Raw genomic sequence first — 17,384 nt, forward strand, 5'->3', positions numbered from 1 at the left:
CACCTCTAACTAGTATACCACACACAACACCTGAAATAATGGGTGAAGAAGGAGAGACTCCTCTCTCTGACTTTTATAAAGCCTTGAGCGATAGCCCTAAATCTTGCATCGTTCTTGCAGACCCAAAAAGGATTTCGAATCCCCAAATATATTTAATTTGTTGCCCGTTTTTCATGGTCTAGACCATGACAAACCTTATCAGCACATACGTAGGATGGAACAAGTCCTTACAACATTCCACCATCATACGATGGGTGCTGAACAAATTAAACTCAAGGTATTTCCCTTCACTTTAGCCGATAAGGCGGCATCTTGGTTAACTGCCCAAGCGCCTAATTCTGTGGACTCATGGGTTAAACTTGTTCAACTATTTATGGAACATTTTTACCCACCCCTGAAGACAGATGAAATGCTTTCCAAGATTCATTTTTTTCGACAGAATCCTCATGAATCATTTTTAGAAGCTTGGAACCGTTTCACTGATCTTCTTATAGAGTGTCCACACCATAACCTAGCAAAAGACACGTTAGTTCGTGCCTTTTTCAAAGGACTTCTACATCACCATAAAGAAGTCCTAGACATAATGAATGGGGGTAGTTTCCTAAGTAAAGGAGCCTCGGAGGCTTATAAATTTTTAGAATATCAAACTAAGCGTAATAATAACTGGGGGGGTAGTGACGATATCCCCCGCTCCGCTAGTTCTTCTAATACAATTAAGGCCGCCGGTATGTTTGAGATGAAACCCGATCCTGAGCTAAAAACTTTAATTGAATCTCTCACTAAAAAGGTAGAGGTTATTTCTGTTCAACAAAAGTCTACCCCCATCATGAATGTTAATTCCAATCCATGTAATTTCTGTCTAAGTCTTGAGCATCCCGACTCCTATTGTCCTCTCGTCTATGAACAACAATGTTCACAGCAAGACAATGTTTCTTCCATTAATAGTGAACCTAACGCACCTTGGAGACAAAATCCTAACTTCGGTTGGCAATATAATCAACAAGTTACACCTCCAAAGTTTAATAACCAAAATAGGCCAGTGCCCAATTATAACCAAGCTCTCCATAGACAAGGACAAGGACAAGGTAATTATAATAATTATAATAATTATAATTATAATGCTAATAGAGGTATCATTCCGGTTAATAATAACTATCACAACCCACCTGTTAATAATCAACGTGCAATAGTTCCAGTCACACCACCCGTGACCACTACACCCACACAACCGGATCGTCTTGACACCTTCATACAAGTGAGCCAACAAATTTTCCAAACCATGGCTCAATCTAACGAACAGATTTTAAAATCCATTACTAATTTAAGCCAACAATTAACCCAAGATAAAACCCAACCCAAAGGTGTGTTTCCAGGTCAAGCGATACCTAATTCTAAAACAACAAACACAGCCTTTGAGGTAAACGGTAATACTAGTAATAAAAATGAAAACGTTGGTGAGCTAAATGTCATCACCACTCTCCGTTCAGGTAGAGTGGTTGATAACAAAGTAACTACGCCTGTAGTTACCCCACCAGTAGTCCCTACACAAGATATTTTACTAAATACCGAAGTAGTAACTGAAGATCCTACCCCGGTAGAGGTACCAGTTAAACCACAACCAAAGAAACATAAAGCCAAGGTGAACCATCCTATTGATCCATATGCAAAATATAGAGAGAAACCACCGTTTCTCCAGAGATTAGCTATGTTGACCAAGGATACAAATTATGAAGAGATTAGGGATGTTTTTAAAAATCTGACGATAAACCTTCCTTTTCTCGAAGCTATTAAAAAGCTACCACACCATGCTAAGTTTCTTAAGGAGTTGTGTACTACTAGGCGTAAGACCAATATACCAAGAGACGCCTTTTTAACTGAACAATTCCCAACTCTATCTGAACATAATGGAATTGTTAAGTACAAGGACCCTAGTCGTCCTACTGTACAATGCACCTTAAGAGATTCCCACACGACGACCGCATTATTAGACTTGGGGGCGAGTGTTAACTTACTCCCATATTATCTATACAAACAAATAGGTCTACAAGAGATGCAACCCACTAAAATGACGTTGCAATTAGCTGATTGGTCTATTAAGTATCCTAAGGGTGTGGTTGAAAACATGCTGGTTAAAGTCTAAAATTTTTACTACCCAGCCGACGTCGTTATCCTCGACACAGAAGCCACTAACAACTCTGTACCTATCATTTTAGGGCGTCCCTTCTTGGCTACTGCCAACGCGCTCATAAACTGCCGCGATAGTTCGATGTCCATGTCTTTTAGCCATCTTTCTGCTGACGTAAATGTTTTTAAATCGATGGAGCAGTTTCCAAATACGACTGTCGATGGAGAGATTAGCATGATCGAGAGCTTAGCTCAAGATTATTTCAAAAACATGTTTCCTGAGGATCCGGTGCACAAAATTCTTTCCTTCAGAAATTCCGACTTTAACAATGACTCCTTGGTAGTAGAGGAAATAGAGGAAGATTTCCTTCAACTCTTCTGCACCTCTTCTTTACCACTTCGCGAGTCCCCTCTTGTCAACAACCATTCATCCCTTGACGCTATGACGGAAGATGAATTTTTTAATCTCTACCCCAGTGATCCTTTTGACCCACCTATTGAGGAATGTCTTGCATATATCAAGACTTCTGATGATATGGACTTGAGAGCTCTAGTTGAGAACCATTCACCTTCTATCACCAATACTCCCCACCCTCCACCTTTTCAAAGGAACATAGAGTTTGCACTGGACCCTCTTGTTTCCCCTGTGCTTCATGAATTTCTAAATTCTCCTAAAACGGAAATAATGCCCAATGGAAAGGCACTTGATACTTTCATTTTCAGAATTGAGACAGTTCCTACCTACACCACGAATGAGTTTTGTGCTAAACCCACATTCTCATTTTTTCCACTCTTTCCTTCTAAAACTTATTCATATCCACCATATCTTCCACAACCATTCAATTTTTCACACTCATTCACTAGGACACCCTCTCATTCAAAGATGAAGAAGAAGGTGCATGCTCGAGTACGTTATAGGTCTATTCGACTTCGCTTTCATTTCACTAAGTTGCGTCGTAGGAAATCTTGGTGCTTGATTATGTTTGGATATATTTTCTGTGATATTTATTTATGGAACGATCCACAACTATTTCGGTTGTTGATATATGATAAACTGCATGTTCATACATATGTTTTCGATAAAGTCTCGAGAATCTGACTATAAACGACTCACTTTATTGTTTGGGGTACTTCCTTTTACTTCCATATATTGGTAAGTGCATCATTCAGGTAACCGGGCCCTCCCTATGGAGTGTGTGGCTGTAAGTACCGAATCCTAAGTCCACGTTTAACATAATTCACGGTTTCCGCTCGCACATGTTTTCTCAGTTTTTGAGTCATATTTCTCTATAGTGTGAATTATGTCTTTATTGCTTATTGTTTTTTCTTATATTAATCCGTATGTATAAAAAGAAAAAAAATATTAAATCATAAACATAATAATCTAGGAAGTCTCGGGAATCTGACGTTAAAAGACCCACTGTAAAACAAATTTTCTAAAACTGTTGTAAAAAATTTGTTTGGGGGTGGGGTGTTCGTGTTTCCATCCTGGAATGTTTAACTTTCCATTTATGTTGCTTACGCCGTTTAATTGTATTCCGATTTGGGTTAACATAATCTATGAATTTAGATTTCATTAGTTCTCATAACTTACGTCATACACGCACTTCGAGGCATTTTCCATTGGATTGGAAATTCTCTCCTGATCATTTCTATATCTCATTCGCAAAAATCGGACCGGTAACGAAGCGGCAAATTTAGTTTGAAGTTGCACTAAAACTCAACAAAAATCGAAAAATCATATTGGGCTTGGGCCCAAACTCGCGCGCACCTGCGCCTTACCTTCAAACCATCAGTTCGCGATCTTCACCTTCAAACCGCCATTAACAAAAACAAAGCTTTAAACCCTAACATAAAACTAAAAATAAAGAGAAAACCTAAATACACCCACGCCCAAAGTTCAAACCCACCCCAAATCTTCTCCTACCTACCCCCACCACCACCTCCACCAATTTAAACAACCGAAAACCACTACAAATTCAAAAATTTGGAGCTGCCGCGCCACCACCATCGTTTTTCTAGTGAGGTTGTTTCTATTTGCTTCCTACACCTTCTATCAAACCTCAAATCATATCAAAACTCCAATGGCTCAACGACGTCGAATTTTGCCGGAGCATGTGTTTACTGCCGACCACTTCGCGCCGTTTTACGGTGACGAGATGGTTAGTAGAGACTGGAGTAGTTTGTGGTACTCGACTGACAATTTTTACCACGAAGATTTGGTCCGACAGTTTTACAACACGAGAGAGTTGGATGGGAGGAGAATTTTTGTTCAGGTGGATGGGAGGAGGCGTGAAGTATCTACGGAGTTGTTGGCCGAGATTTTGGGCATTCCGCCTAGACGCCATCTGGATGCCACATTACAGGATTCCCAATTTACTGGGGTCGAGCCGTTGATGAACGCGACTATTTTCGAAGGGAACTACAATGCGAGCTCGCATTGTGTTCGCCAGTCGTCCCTCAGAACCAACCAGTTGGTTGTAGCTCAGTGGATTGGTAGGAATGTCATAGGGAAGGAGAAAATCAGCGACATCGGTCTGAACTGCCTCCACATTCTATGGATACTCCAGGAGCAGAAGTATGAGTTCTGTATTTTGGAGTTTTTGGGTAACATGATTAGGGGAGTTGGAAAGAGTATTGCACCTCTCCCTGTTTTGATAACAAAAATCATGATGACCTTCAACGCGACTCCGACGTCTGATAAGATTTGCCTGAACCAACACCGAAATCCTCGTATTTATACGGAATGTATCCAATGAGTTTGGAGGTTGCCTGAGGATAGGGTAGTCGAAGCGATTGACTCGGAGAATGAGAATGACTCGGAGAATGAGGATGACATGGCATGTTTGATGCCGATGCCTTGGAGAGGTGTAGGTCAGATGCAGAACGCATGGTTGTGATTCATCATGGCATGCGTTCTCTCAATACTATTTGTGAAGACCTCTGGACTCGGCAGGCTACTATGCATCATAACTTCGAAAGTCGTACCCGGCGCGAGGATGAGCAGTGGGAACAAACGAGGGCTGAGCTGGAATCTCAGCGCCAATTTCACGCCGATATGCTTGCACGCTTCCCACCCCACGGGAGTTCTCTTTCTGAGGATACAGCTGTGAGGCACGAGCGTCGTCGCCAAAAGACGAAAGGCAATGACCCATCGAGAGCTCAGGAGCCATCTCCTGAGCGTGTGCCATCCGCTACAAGTAGCGACGTGTTTAGGGATTGTATAGGTTGATGATATTTTATTTGTAGTTTTAATGGTTTTTATTTCCTTTCGATGTAAAGTTTATGAATTCCGTAGATAAATTTGAATTTTGTAGTGAAAAGTTGTTTGAATGCCAATATTAATATAATGTGGTTCTTTTTAAATTGTGCGTGGTTGTTATTATGGATCCCACCTTCCCAAATTGTTTGGAGGTGGTTATTATTTATTCTACCATGATTTGTATATGATCATCAAGTTTAGAAGTTGTTTTGGAGTAGGGGTTGAAAATATTGCCAATATGGGCATATCTATGAATAGATATTGGATAGGATGAAATCTAGAGAAGTTAGGCAGTTTCTATCCTAAATTCAACCTAAAAGATATTAGGGTTGTTTTAGAATCAAGAATATGATTTGTTTCCGTTTTCGGGTTTGGAAATTTTATTATTTTCGGAAAAATGCCTTAATGCTTTTTGGCAACTTTCCGATTCGTTTTAACAATTTAAAACCTATAAAAACTTCATTCATTCTACACTCACAACCCACACTACAACTCACATCCATCTCTCACCTTTCACTCCCTCGTTTCCCATTTGTTCTTCACCATTTTCACAACTCAAGAAATTCGGGCGCACCTTCGCCTTGAGAAGCGCAAGCGCCTTTGCTTTAAAGATCGCCGAATTCTAGTCGAGCGACTCGCGCTTCGCACAAAGCGCACCTGCGCTTTAGAGTATCAGAACTCGAAAATCATCGAGTGCACTTTCCGCGAAAACACACTGCCTACGACCTCCGTAGACACAAAAATTTCCAGTTTTCTGCGGGTTGTTCCCGGATCATTTGCAGCTGTTCCAGAGCGTAGTTTTGAGATAACATCTCCAACGATAATACCGGAACAGTCTTTCAAAGATTTGTTCCAAAGCACCACTTATGGTGCTTGGTTTCGCGCAAGGCCCAAATTATCGATATCGATGAATATATCAGTGTACCCAAAAACCAATATATATCGGATATATCCATTTTTTTGGTGACCAGTCCAAACTATTTAAAATATCGAAAATATCGGATATATTGGAAATATATTGAAAATATCATATTTATATTAAAAAAATGGTCAAAAAGTCAACCGATATATATCGTAAATATCGATTATATCGGCGATATAAAGTTTTATATCGGAAATTCAGATATATATCGAGGAAAAAAGGGTTCTATATTCGGTGGATATATGTCGGAAATATCGATATCGGTGTACCAAAATACCGATATATATATCTGTGATATATCGGCGATATTTTGGTCCATGGTTTCGCAAGGTGATCACACACGTAGGCTGGGAACCGCTAATGGTAAGACCTGATGAACTTTATTCTCCAACACTTGCATATTATTTCTATGATAATTGCATGTTCTTTGAGAGACCGGATGGAGAACAAGTGTTCTCCATCAACATTGACAATGAACCAATGGAAATTACCAGGTTTTTGCTAGCATTTGTTCTTGGACTTGCTATGCCAGCTGAAATACAAGACCCATGATGCTATTGGGTAGATAATATGTATGTCTACACATACGAGTTTTTGCATGAGGCTTATGGGGCAGGCATTTTCCGTATCGAGGACCAAGGAGAATATAACGTCGCCTTTGGTAGCCTGTCCATGAACATAGGAACTGTTATGTTTTGGATCATGCTAAACATTTTAGGGGAATGGCGTTTTCTTACGTGAATGATGCCACTTGCGCCGCCTTCCTTACTTTAGCCACGGGACGTATGTTCTATGACCTTCCCAGAACCTTGATGTTTAGTTTAGCACGATCCCATAGCATGAGGCATAAGTACCTTCTTATGCCTGTTCTAATTTCACGTATTATGCTATGTTTCTTCCCTATTTTTTGTACACGTTTCACGGATTGGATTACGGTCGACAATCGTACCCACCAATAGTATTATTCGATCTTTCCGCGTAATGACTTGGCAGGGTGGAGGATACAACCTCATCGTTGCACCCTACACCCCGGACGCAATGCGCATCGCTTAATAGGTTAGCAATAATAGATGATAAATGGCGGAAGCCCGGCAAGTTATCATGGCATGGCAGGACGCGAAGGAACCTCACTTCTTTATAGAAGGAGAGGATGAGGAGAATGATGAATAAAAGCGGGAGATAAGGTAAGTTTGTAGTTACAGTTAGTGTCTGCTTATGTCCCAAGCAATTTAATTTTTGTTAACCCCATCATGGGTGGAACTCTTACAGAGTTGCGTCAGTTTTCTTTTCTATATTAGTATGTTATAACCTGGTTTTGCAGATGTTCCAGAATTTCACGCGTTTCCATGGTATTTTTCCTACCCTATCTATTTAAATACTTTGAGGACAAAGCATATTTCTTGTTTGGGGGTGGGCATAGAAACACGTGTATAGTAATTAAGGCATCTGTTAGGATATAGATATGTATAATATATGCACTTGTTTTCTAGTAAAATTTCAAAAATTCAAAAATATAAATAAAAAGTTTATGCTATACACTTAGGAATATTGGTATTGTTTTCTTTCTCTATGCTCTTAATAATCTAGAAGTCGCACGTAGCTTTTGCATTAGAATAGTTTTTAGAAACTTAGGTTAATATGTAGGTAATAATCTTTGCATCTATCTATAAATATATTACATGAGTATCTATGATTGTTTGGCAGTAAGTTTCCGAAATCTAGGCTAGAGTACTTATTCTACAAACCCTGTGAGAATATAGCCTAAAGCCTTATATGAGTGAAACATTTGAGAAATGACACAAGGGAGAAGTAAAATCTGGATAAAGAAATCACACGTCCACTTGCTTGATCACTAAACCATATCCTAAGCAAGAATTTAGGCCCTCTTTGGATCGATATAGCCAAAAATTCAAACCTATAAATTATTTTCCGCTAGTCGCCCCTCTGAGCCTTTCTTTAGCCTTTCATAAACCACAAATCCTTTACCCTGTTACAAAACAAAACAAAATAAAAAAATTAACCTACCCAATTTAGAATAAGTCTGAGAATATAATGAGTGAAGGAAGAAGAAGAGAAAAACTTGTGTAAACAAAAATTAGTAGTTGCTTCAGAAAAGAAAAAGAAAAGAAGTTTCCATCCAAAGAAAAGAAAAAAATAAAAATAAAAATAGAAATAAAATAAAAACTCCAAAAATAGAATAAAAGGGAGTCAAAAGCAAAAGAAAAAGAAAAATATGGCTAAGGAGGGAACAAAGTGTTGAAGCAAAAGTAAATAACAAGGTTTTCTCTAGTTATATAATATGAAGACTCTATTATCTCTCGACTTGTCCTTTTTGAATATCCATTTCCTTCCTTCTTAAACCATCTCCTAATCCCATGACACCTAATAAAGACCTCTAGCTCAATTAGGAATAGGTTAGTGTGATAGTAAGTGGCAGATGTGTTTGATCGACTCCGACTTCCTTGTGTGTCATTGAGATTGTAAGGTAAAGTGTGGCCACTGCACACTGGAGTAGCGAAACTTGAGTGGGAAAATCAGAGTGTTTGTATCTTGACTTATATGTGAGAACCTACTTAAGGACGTTATTCCGAGTTTTCATAAACGAACCTGTTACTGCATTTCATAGTATTACTCATTGTATATTTGTTTATTCATAGATGACTGATTATTATGCATATATTAGTTTAAGTTTTGACTTGATTTTAGAACTGAAGTTAAAGTTAAAATGCTGGGAAAAGAGGTAACTATAAAGCTGGAATATCCATGGGTTCCTATTTCATGTGCTCTATGCAAAAAATATGGTCACAAGGAGAACAAATGTCCGGAGAAACCCACCCAAGTTTGGGTAAGAAAGAGTACACCGCAAGAAGTAAATAGAGGTTTGAATGTAGGTTCTACATCTAGGGAAATACCAAGTCCAGTGGAGGAAACACCAGTAGATCTAGAGGTTGAAGAGGGACAGGGGGTTTTTCATGAACAAGATAGAGCTACAGAGAATAGTCAGGCTATAGTGGTATGGGATAACAATGCTGTAAGGGAGAATCTTGAAGGTAATCAGTAAGTACGAACATCGCAAGCTTGGTGAATGCAGTGAATACGGGTACTGAATGGACAGTAGTAAATAGATCAGTCAAAGGTACAGAGAAGGTAAGGGAAGCAGAAAAAGGGAATAGGATTACTTCTCTTCCCCAACTACCCAATAGCCGAGAAAGAAATATGTACGAAGGGTTAGTTGCTGAAAATGAGGAGGTAGATGATATGGATGACCTATCAGATTATGAGGAAGAAATATTTAATGACCACTTGCCTAAAAACAGGTCGAGGTATGAAACGTCTTCAGCGGATTGGTCAACTGTAAAGGAAGCAAAAGAATTCAAGAACGTTCTTCGGGAGAAATTGAGCCTACTCTCGCAATGATGAAGAAGGTAAATTCACTAACCAAAAACAAAAAGAGGTATCTTGAAGATTACACAAAAGAGTTTTGGGACGACACTATGGGACTCACATATGTGTGTTGTGCTTGTGGGTGTTTTTTCTGTGACTATGAGAAAACGCAACTTCATCTTAGGAAAGATCATCCTAAGATAGTAAAGCAATTGAAGGCTAAAAAGTAGGAGATCAAATGAGATGATTCCTATGAATACTTGCTTGTGGTATGTGTAATGTCATTTGTGTGAGGGCTTCATGCCTGTTGTAGTCTTTGTATGCTCCCTTGATTGGGGCTTGTGGATTGAAGGCAGATGGTCCCTCAGACTATGGTTGATGGGGTTGCTGATTGTGGTTTTATGCCAGTGTAGGGAGAAATCCCAAGTGTTTTAGGTTTGATGCCTTAGGTTATGTGTACCTCCTTCTAATGACCATACTCTTAGGGAGGGTATGTAATGCTTCTCTATGTGCAATAAACAGGTGGGGCTCTGCCTTAACCCCAGCAAACTCTTCAAAAAAAAAAAGTTTTGACTTGATTATTCTGTATTCATTGCTAGTGAGATGTATAGATAATTGAGGCATAGATAAGGAAACAATAGTTTTATTTCTTAGTCGTTGTAGTATAGATGAAGTTTGTGAGTACCTTCACTGGAAAACTCTCACGAGGCTATAACTCATCCTCTAGGGAATTCCTAGTGGTTTAAGGTCTTGTTGCATATGGCCAATGCAATCGCACTCAGCGAAACGAGAGTAGTTAGAACTCCATTTTTGGTCACTTATTCTAATTTCTCATATTTGCTTGAGGACAAGCAAAATGCTGTTTGGGGTGGTTTGATAAGAGGCCAAAAATGTAGTTTTAAACCCTTTACCATCATAACTTTTAGACCAATTATGCGAGTAATAAATAAGAGTTAATGCCGATTCACGTGTTTTTATGTATTTCGTGCAAGAAAGTCAATTATGTGCGAAACCGTGCCACTTTTTGGCGAGATAAAAGGAGCAAGGGGTTGGTTGCTAAGAAGTTATATGATTAAAGGCCGAGATTCAAGGAGAAAAAGCCTTTGTAAAGCCCAGTCAAAAGCTGAAAAGTCAAAGTCCACGCGGGCAGAAATAGTGCACAAAGTCAGTAGAACTTCCGAAGACCGTATCTTTTGAACTCAGACCTTGGAATTGGGCCTACCTTATGTCAAAACGGCCGGCTCGGAAAGACCTTTCCAATGGTCCAAGCTTTGGCCTAATCAGAGGAGTAGAAATGGACTAAAAGTCTTTTGAAGCCAAATCCAGCTGAAGAGCCCTTTTTGGACTGAAGAAATTGGGTTTTGGGCCTGATTCTCCGGCCCAAAACATGGCTCCAAGCCCATGCACGATTTTGGATCTGATTTCCTCCATATCAACAAAGAAGACTTAAAGCTTAAGATATCTAGTAGCTTAGGATAGAAAGTAACCATTAGAATAGCTTATAGATCTAGTTTTAATCAGAGTAGCCATTTTGAAGTTTTACCCTTAGCATCAATATCGAAGTTAAATTTACCCTTAGTTGTTCTTCTTGTTTTAATTAGAGTATTGAATATTGTTATTGCTTGATTAGATAAATAAAATAGTTTATTATTGATCAAATTCGATTTTGTCATTTAAATTTGTTAGATCTAATTTCATTTATTGTTTGTTATTCATTTTGTAGTTATTGATTTTGGGTTGGATTATTGTTTAGTTAAATTGCATAAAGTTAGAATCTTTATATTATGTCGTATTCAATTTCATATGGAAATGATAGCGTAATGATTCTCGGCTAAACCTCCATTAGAGGGGGTTGAGAAACCTTGATGAAAGCTTGATTCTCGATTAGCGTAGAGTAGTCGTAATTTCCTTTCCACTCTAGAAATGATTAGTTCACCATGAGAATGGGTTTGATCGTTCACATGCTAGTTATGAATTGGTAGAAATGCCATGTATAATTAGGGATTAGGATGAACCAATTGTTCTACGAAGCAGTTCAATTCGGATTACGACGATTTGTCGTTAGTAAATTAAGTTGAATTAAGGTGGAATCAATCCCCCCTAATTCCTTATTATAAAATCAACGTAGTATTTCCGTAGTTTGAATCAATTATAGTTAGTATCTTGTTATGCGTATTTGCATCATAGTATAAGTCGTAAATCTCTCACTCTCACTAGATTTTAGATAAGACTGATTAGGTTATGAAACATCGCATGCTAAAGAATTAGGAGTGGAACGAATCATCTACTCCACTATATCTCAATAGGATTGAGAGTAGAAACTTTGATAAAGCTTAATAGCAAACATTTTTACTCTAGTTTTACTAGCGTTTAGAGTTCTCGCGAGCTTTATTCTTTGGTAAAACTAGCATTTTATAGCTTATCACTGAACATACTCAGGAAGCCAGTTCTTTAAAACTACCAAACTGCCACTTATGTGGAAACCAGCTCGTCTAAATACCAAAATTAAAGCAAACACTAAAGGCGAACTGCCTAGGTCACCTCAGGTTAACAACTCTTAATGTATCTAGCCCATGCCACAACAAATATAAAAGGCGAACTGCCCAGGCAAGCCCAGGAGACCAGCTTTATTATATTAATACCACTTACATCAAGAAATATAAGGAACAAAGAGAAACAATCAATCGAGGGTGACAAGGCTAAGACACATTTTCCAAATTTTCAACGACCCAAGGGATCAAGTATGCTTTCCACAATGGCTCTAGCAGCAGGTTCAGAAGAAGTACCAGCAACGGTTCGATCAAGCAGGCTATCCACAATCACTAAAGAAGAAGGGCCCAAAGGAGGAACATCACATGCATCTCTAGGTAAGTCTAGCACTGGTGTACCTGGAGCCCCACATTCATGTTACTCCTTCAAAGTTGAATACGCTTTCTCACAAAGTCAAAATCCAGAGAGTTGTAAGCTTCATTCGCTTCTTGGGCGACCTTCTTACAGCGTTTTGCATAGTTCGTGACTGTCACGACCTCCGCTTTCACTTGAGCAAGTTCAATACCCACTTGAGCAAGTTCATTACCCACCATAACCTTATCCAAGCAAGCGTCCTGGTACTTCGACTTCATTTCATCAAACTTTTTTTTCTCAACTACTTGAACAAGTTGAACGTTCTTCAGCTCTTCTCTCAATTCGTCAACCACAACCTTTTATGACTCGGCAATCTCAGCAATCTCTTTAAGCTTACAGTACCCACTAATCATCTACACAAAGTGAGAAAGTGACGAACATCAGGATGCAAACAAATCAACTACAAAAGACAAGATAAAACCCTACAACACTTACCAAGCATTGAGACAGATCCATCAACCTCAGATTTTCCTTCAAACTTTTGCTATCAAGATCACTCCGATCACCATCCAGAGCGATACTCTCAAGCAGACAACCCGCAACAGGAGCGGACTTATAACTGCAGTCAGAACGTAGGACAGTTTGCTTTTTCCCATGATCATCAGTGTACACCAGGTTACGGTCCAGTTCGTCCTGACTCATCACAGCTTTCCCACTAGACTTACTGGGAACTCTCACCCTCACGGCCGGGATGCGTGCACCAGGGGCAGCGACCTGACTATGACTGGCCTTAGAAGCCTCTAGATCCAAGCTATCAAGATCGGGCGTAGGCCTTGACCTATGAGCAGACAAAGGATGCTCACCAGTTCGCTCAACCACAAGGGCAGGTCGACCACTCTCCACCCTGGCACTTTTACCAGGCCTAGTGTCAGACGGACCAGATTTCCTCTTCAGATGAGGCTCACAAACCGCGACAACAATGTCATCCATCATCAGCAGGGAGCTCTCCTTCTGCTGCCTCCCAAGCTCCCTAGCAGCGACCTCTCGAGCCCCCACAAGACCGCGGTCTAGTTCGGGCTTACTCACCACCAGCCCCCAAAACTACCATCATTACCTCCCACCTTCACTGGCCCATTTCGACTTCTGCGGTGATCTTCCCAAGTCATCAAGTCACTCATCTCTCTCTCCATTCCTGATTCAACCTCTGAACTTATCACACCAGCAACTCGCGCTCTTTTTTTTTGTTGCAGTCTCCTCGACCTAACACCTTCACCCCCACGCTCAGTGAAATAGCCCGAGACAACTGCAAGAAAATCCATTTTCTCAGATCGCTGAAGTCTGGCAAACCTCTTGATCTCCCCACGAAACCTCCGGTTTGAAATAACAACGTCCGCAGACACAAACAACAACCAAAGTCAGTATTACCAAGAGAAAAGAAACAATAAAACATTACAAAAGCAAACAACAGTACAAACGTACCATCAAAGTTACAACTCCTACACCTCAATCTACTTCCAGTGACACAGTAGTCACCCCTTAACAACAACGGTCTTTGCTCCCAAGACTCGTTGCTTACCCCATCCAGAACAGAAGACTTACCAGTTATATATAGTCTAAAAACTAAAATTGTTCGACCTAGATCGCTTCACAGCGAAGTGCTCAAACACATCATCAAGTCTTATATCGTACTCCCCTGACTCGTTCAACAGGTCAAATACCCTTAACAGCCTCCAACTGTTCCCAACGAACTGACATGGAGCCTTCCCACAGAAGTTAAGAATCTCACAAGTCAATTTCGAGAATGGCAAACGCAGCCCCGCTCTCGATTGTCCTATACACACAACAACCCCTCAATTTATCAGTATAAAACTACTACTAAACATGTTATCTACATTACTCAGGTTGTGAATCTCCAGGTCGGGGATGTTAATGTCGAATCCCGACCTAATATCTGCAAAATTCGTGATGGCACTCCTATTTACAACACTGGCTGGTAAATTAAACTACTAAAAGAAAAACCATCCTCCACAAGGTCACCACTCGAAATGGCAACAATAGATCCAGAAACCTCTTCCTCTACCATATCCTTGAACCCTAGTGATCTCTCTATCAACTCGTCGGACCGAGTATCTTCAGAGTTAGACATTTTTAAAACCTTTTTACTTGACGGAACTCTGATATAAACCTACTGAAAGAAGAAAAGCGAAAACAAAAATGCAAGAAAGACTAACCTGAGCAGTCTACGTTCTAACAAAGCTGGAGAGAATGGATAAAAAACTACCCTTTCAGTTCCCAAAAAACGTCTTATACAAGCCGCCCGTTCAGTTTCTAACGCAAATCATCATTGCACCAAAACCTAGACTGACACGTCTTCCTATGCGTGGTCTTTTCAAGTACGTGATAATTTCACCCACCCGAAGATGAAGCGGTTCAGATCTAGTTTCAAAAATGCCCACACCCTCACATGTGCCATACACATGCCACCATTCTCTCTCAACAGATCATTATTTCAGCTATAGCGACCTACTGAGAGAATAATATTCACAACCAATGGATACTAAACATGTGTCCAGCACATACAAAACTACCAACCGACCTCGTATCTTCGTCCTCAAAGCTCGCTTCATAGTGACTCGAATCAGGCAAGCAACATATTCAACTCACGTCTAGAGCAACCTCACCACCAATCGATCTCACACCTTCGTCCTGCGAGCTCTCTTCAAAGTGATTCGAGGCGAATGGACGTTCTCATCCAGAAGTAACCTACATAGTGCTCACTCCTCTCATTCCACAACGGCTCATAACGTATGTCTTTATTATAGCCATCAAGGTCGGAGCTTCAGGCACGCTTCATGATAAATGTCCATAACTCGCAATCAAGGCTGGGAAGTGACCTGAAAACCTGGATCTGACCTGACACGGGAATGCGAGAGGCGTAGACACCTTGTCTATATAAAGAGGATGAGGAACTACGTCTGACTTGATTCAAGTCTCCCCCTAGCATAAGAGAACTTGATATGTAGGCAGTTTGTCCATACGAACTCGATCAATTCAATCCCTTAAACACCTTTCTCCCCAAAGATTACCTATATCAGTAAGGTTAACAAAATATAACCTTTACACCACCCCGAGTCACCATGTGGCTCCACCACTGCTTGTTTGTTAAGGACTTGGATTGTATTCATGAGCTATATAAATAACTAAATGGGCTTGGTCATCTACATCTCAATCTGCTGGTAAAGAAGTAGCTTCTCTCTCACATTTGTACCACATTTTGCAACCAATTGAATAAAAATTATTTATTAAAAAAAATAGGGTTAACTAGTATTACCCCAACTAGATGAGCCAATTAGGATTCCCCTAGATGAGAAATTAGGGTCTCCCCTAAATACACACAAAAAAAAAAGTCAAAGTGGGTTGACCGAAATTTTATGTGTATTTAGGGGGGAGACCCTAATTTCCCATCTAGTGGGGGGGAAATCCTAATTGGCTCATCTAGGGGGGGTAGTTCACCCAAAAAAATAACTTATTAAATAACTAAATAAAAATGTGTACGTACTTATCATAGTTATTCTTAAACAAATTATGTAATCTTTGTATGCGTCTTTTTGCTATCTACGGTATGATCATAAAACATGCACAACCAAGAGTCAAGGATAATTGATAGATTCACCGTAGTGATTAAAATTTTCATTTTTTGTGCTCTGCTTAATTATCGATGAAAAAGAAAAAAGAAATGTTATTTGATTTTTTTTGTTTTTCAATTTACTAAAATAATTGTGTCTGCTCTTGGGTTTTGGTTTTGAAATTAAGCTATGTTGAAGCATAAAGCTGAATTAGGGTTTTGGTTTTGAAGTTTATGCACGACCGAGCTCGACCACGACAAGGCTGGTCTGGCACAAAAGTTTGTGGAGCTCGAAATGGACTCAAGCCCGGCCAGGGAAAGCACAACACGACCCAAGTCCGAGCTAACTCTGAGCATGTTTCATATTGTATGCATCCTTGATCCTTTCATTGAAGAGTACGTGTGGTGTAAAGAGATTCCTAAAACAAATTCCATCTCATTTCAACTCATAACCATATATATACGGTTTCCTTATTTCCGCCAAATTTCTAACAAACTAATAAGTTAACTTTCTACCAAATAAGATTGTTCTCCATTTATTGCGTTCTCAGTCTTCCACTCATTTTTAAGAGTTTTGAGATTTGAGAGGTTTTGAGAGTTGAGAGTTTGTTCTAGCAAGAAAAAAGAGTTAGTTTTGAGAGCTGTGAGTTTTTGGCGGTTATTTCTCACCTTTTTGGGTGAAATACGTATTTAATTATTTCGGACAATATATTTCACAAATTTCGTATTTGCCGAAAGAAAAATCCGGGCACCAGTTTGTACTTAGGTGCTTTTTCGATTTCTTCCATTTTCATCTATGAAACATTTCTCAAAATATGTGACAAACAATGTCTACTTGTTATTTGTAACTTTTTAAGTGAAAATGTTACAAAACCTAAAAAAAAATTGTAACATTTCATGAAAAAAAATATTGCAACCCCAACAAAATTTTGTAACATTTTATAGACACACGTTGTAAGTCAACTAAAATTTGTAGCATTAAGTAATAAAATGATACAAAACAATATGATATTTTATAATCAATAATATTTTGTAAAAAAGAATTACAAATGTGTGTCGTGCGTAACGTTCACCTGAAAATGTTGCAAAAAGCATGCTACAAAAGCTCATATTTGTTGTAGTATATATACTCTACCACAATCTAATCTTTATGAATTAAAATTCATCCCAAACCCGACCCACAACTCACCTTGATCATTGACCTTAGCGTCAATTTTTCACAA

The 17,384-nt window shown here is 39.4% G+C and overlaps 1 non-coding gene across 1 annotated transcript; it reads right to left on the reverse strand.

Annotated features, from left to right (window-relative positions):
* Positions 1–409: 409 nt before the first annotated feature.
* Positions 410–513, reverse strand: LOC147474401 (small nucleolar RNA R71). Its single transcript, XR_015209984.1, has one exon. It is a non-coding gene; the product is annotated as a small nucleolar RNA R71 (small nucleolar RNA).
* Positions 514–17,384: the final 16,871 nt, after the last annotated feature.

This window comes from Coptis chinensis, chromosome 9 (assembly GCF_015680905.1).
Source record: "Coptis chinensis isolate HL-2020 chromosome 9, ASM1568090v1, whole genome shotgun sequence".
Lineage (NCBI taxonomy): Eukaryota > Viridiplantae > Streptophyta > Magnoliopsida > Ranunculales > Ranunculaceae > Coptis > Coptis chinensis.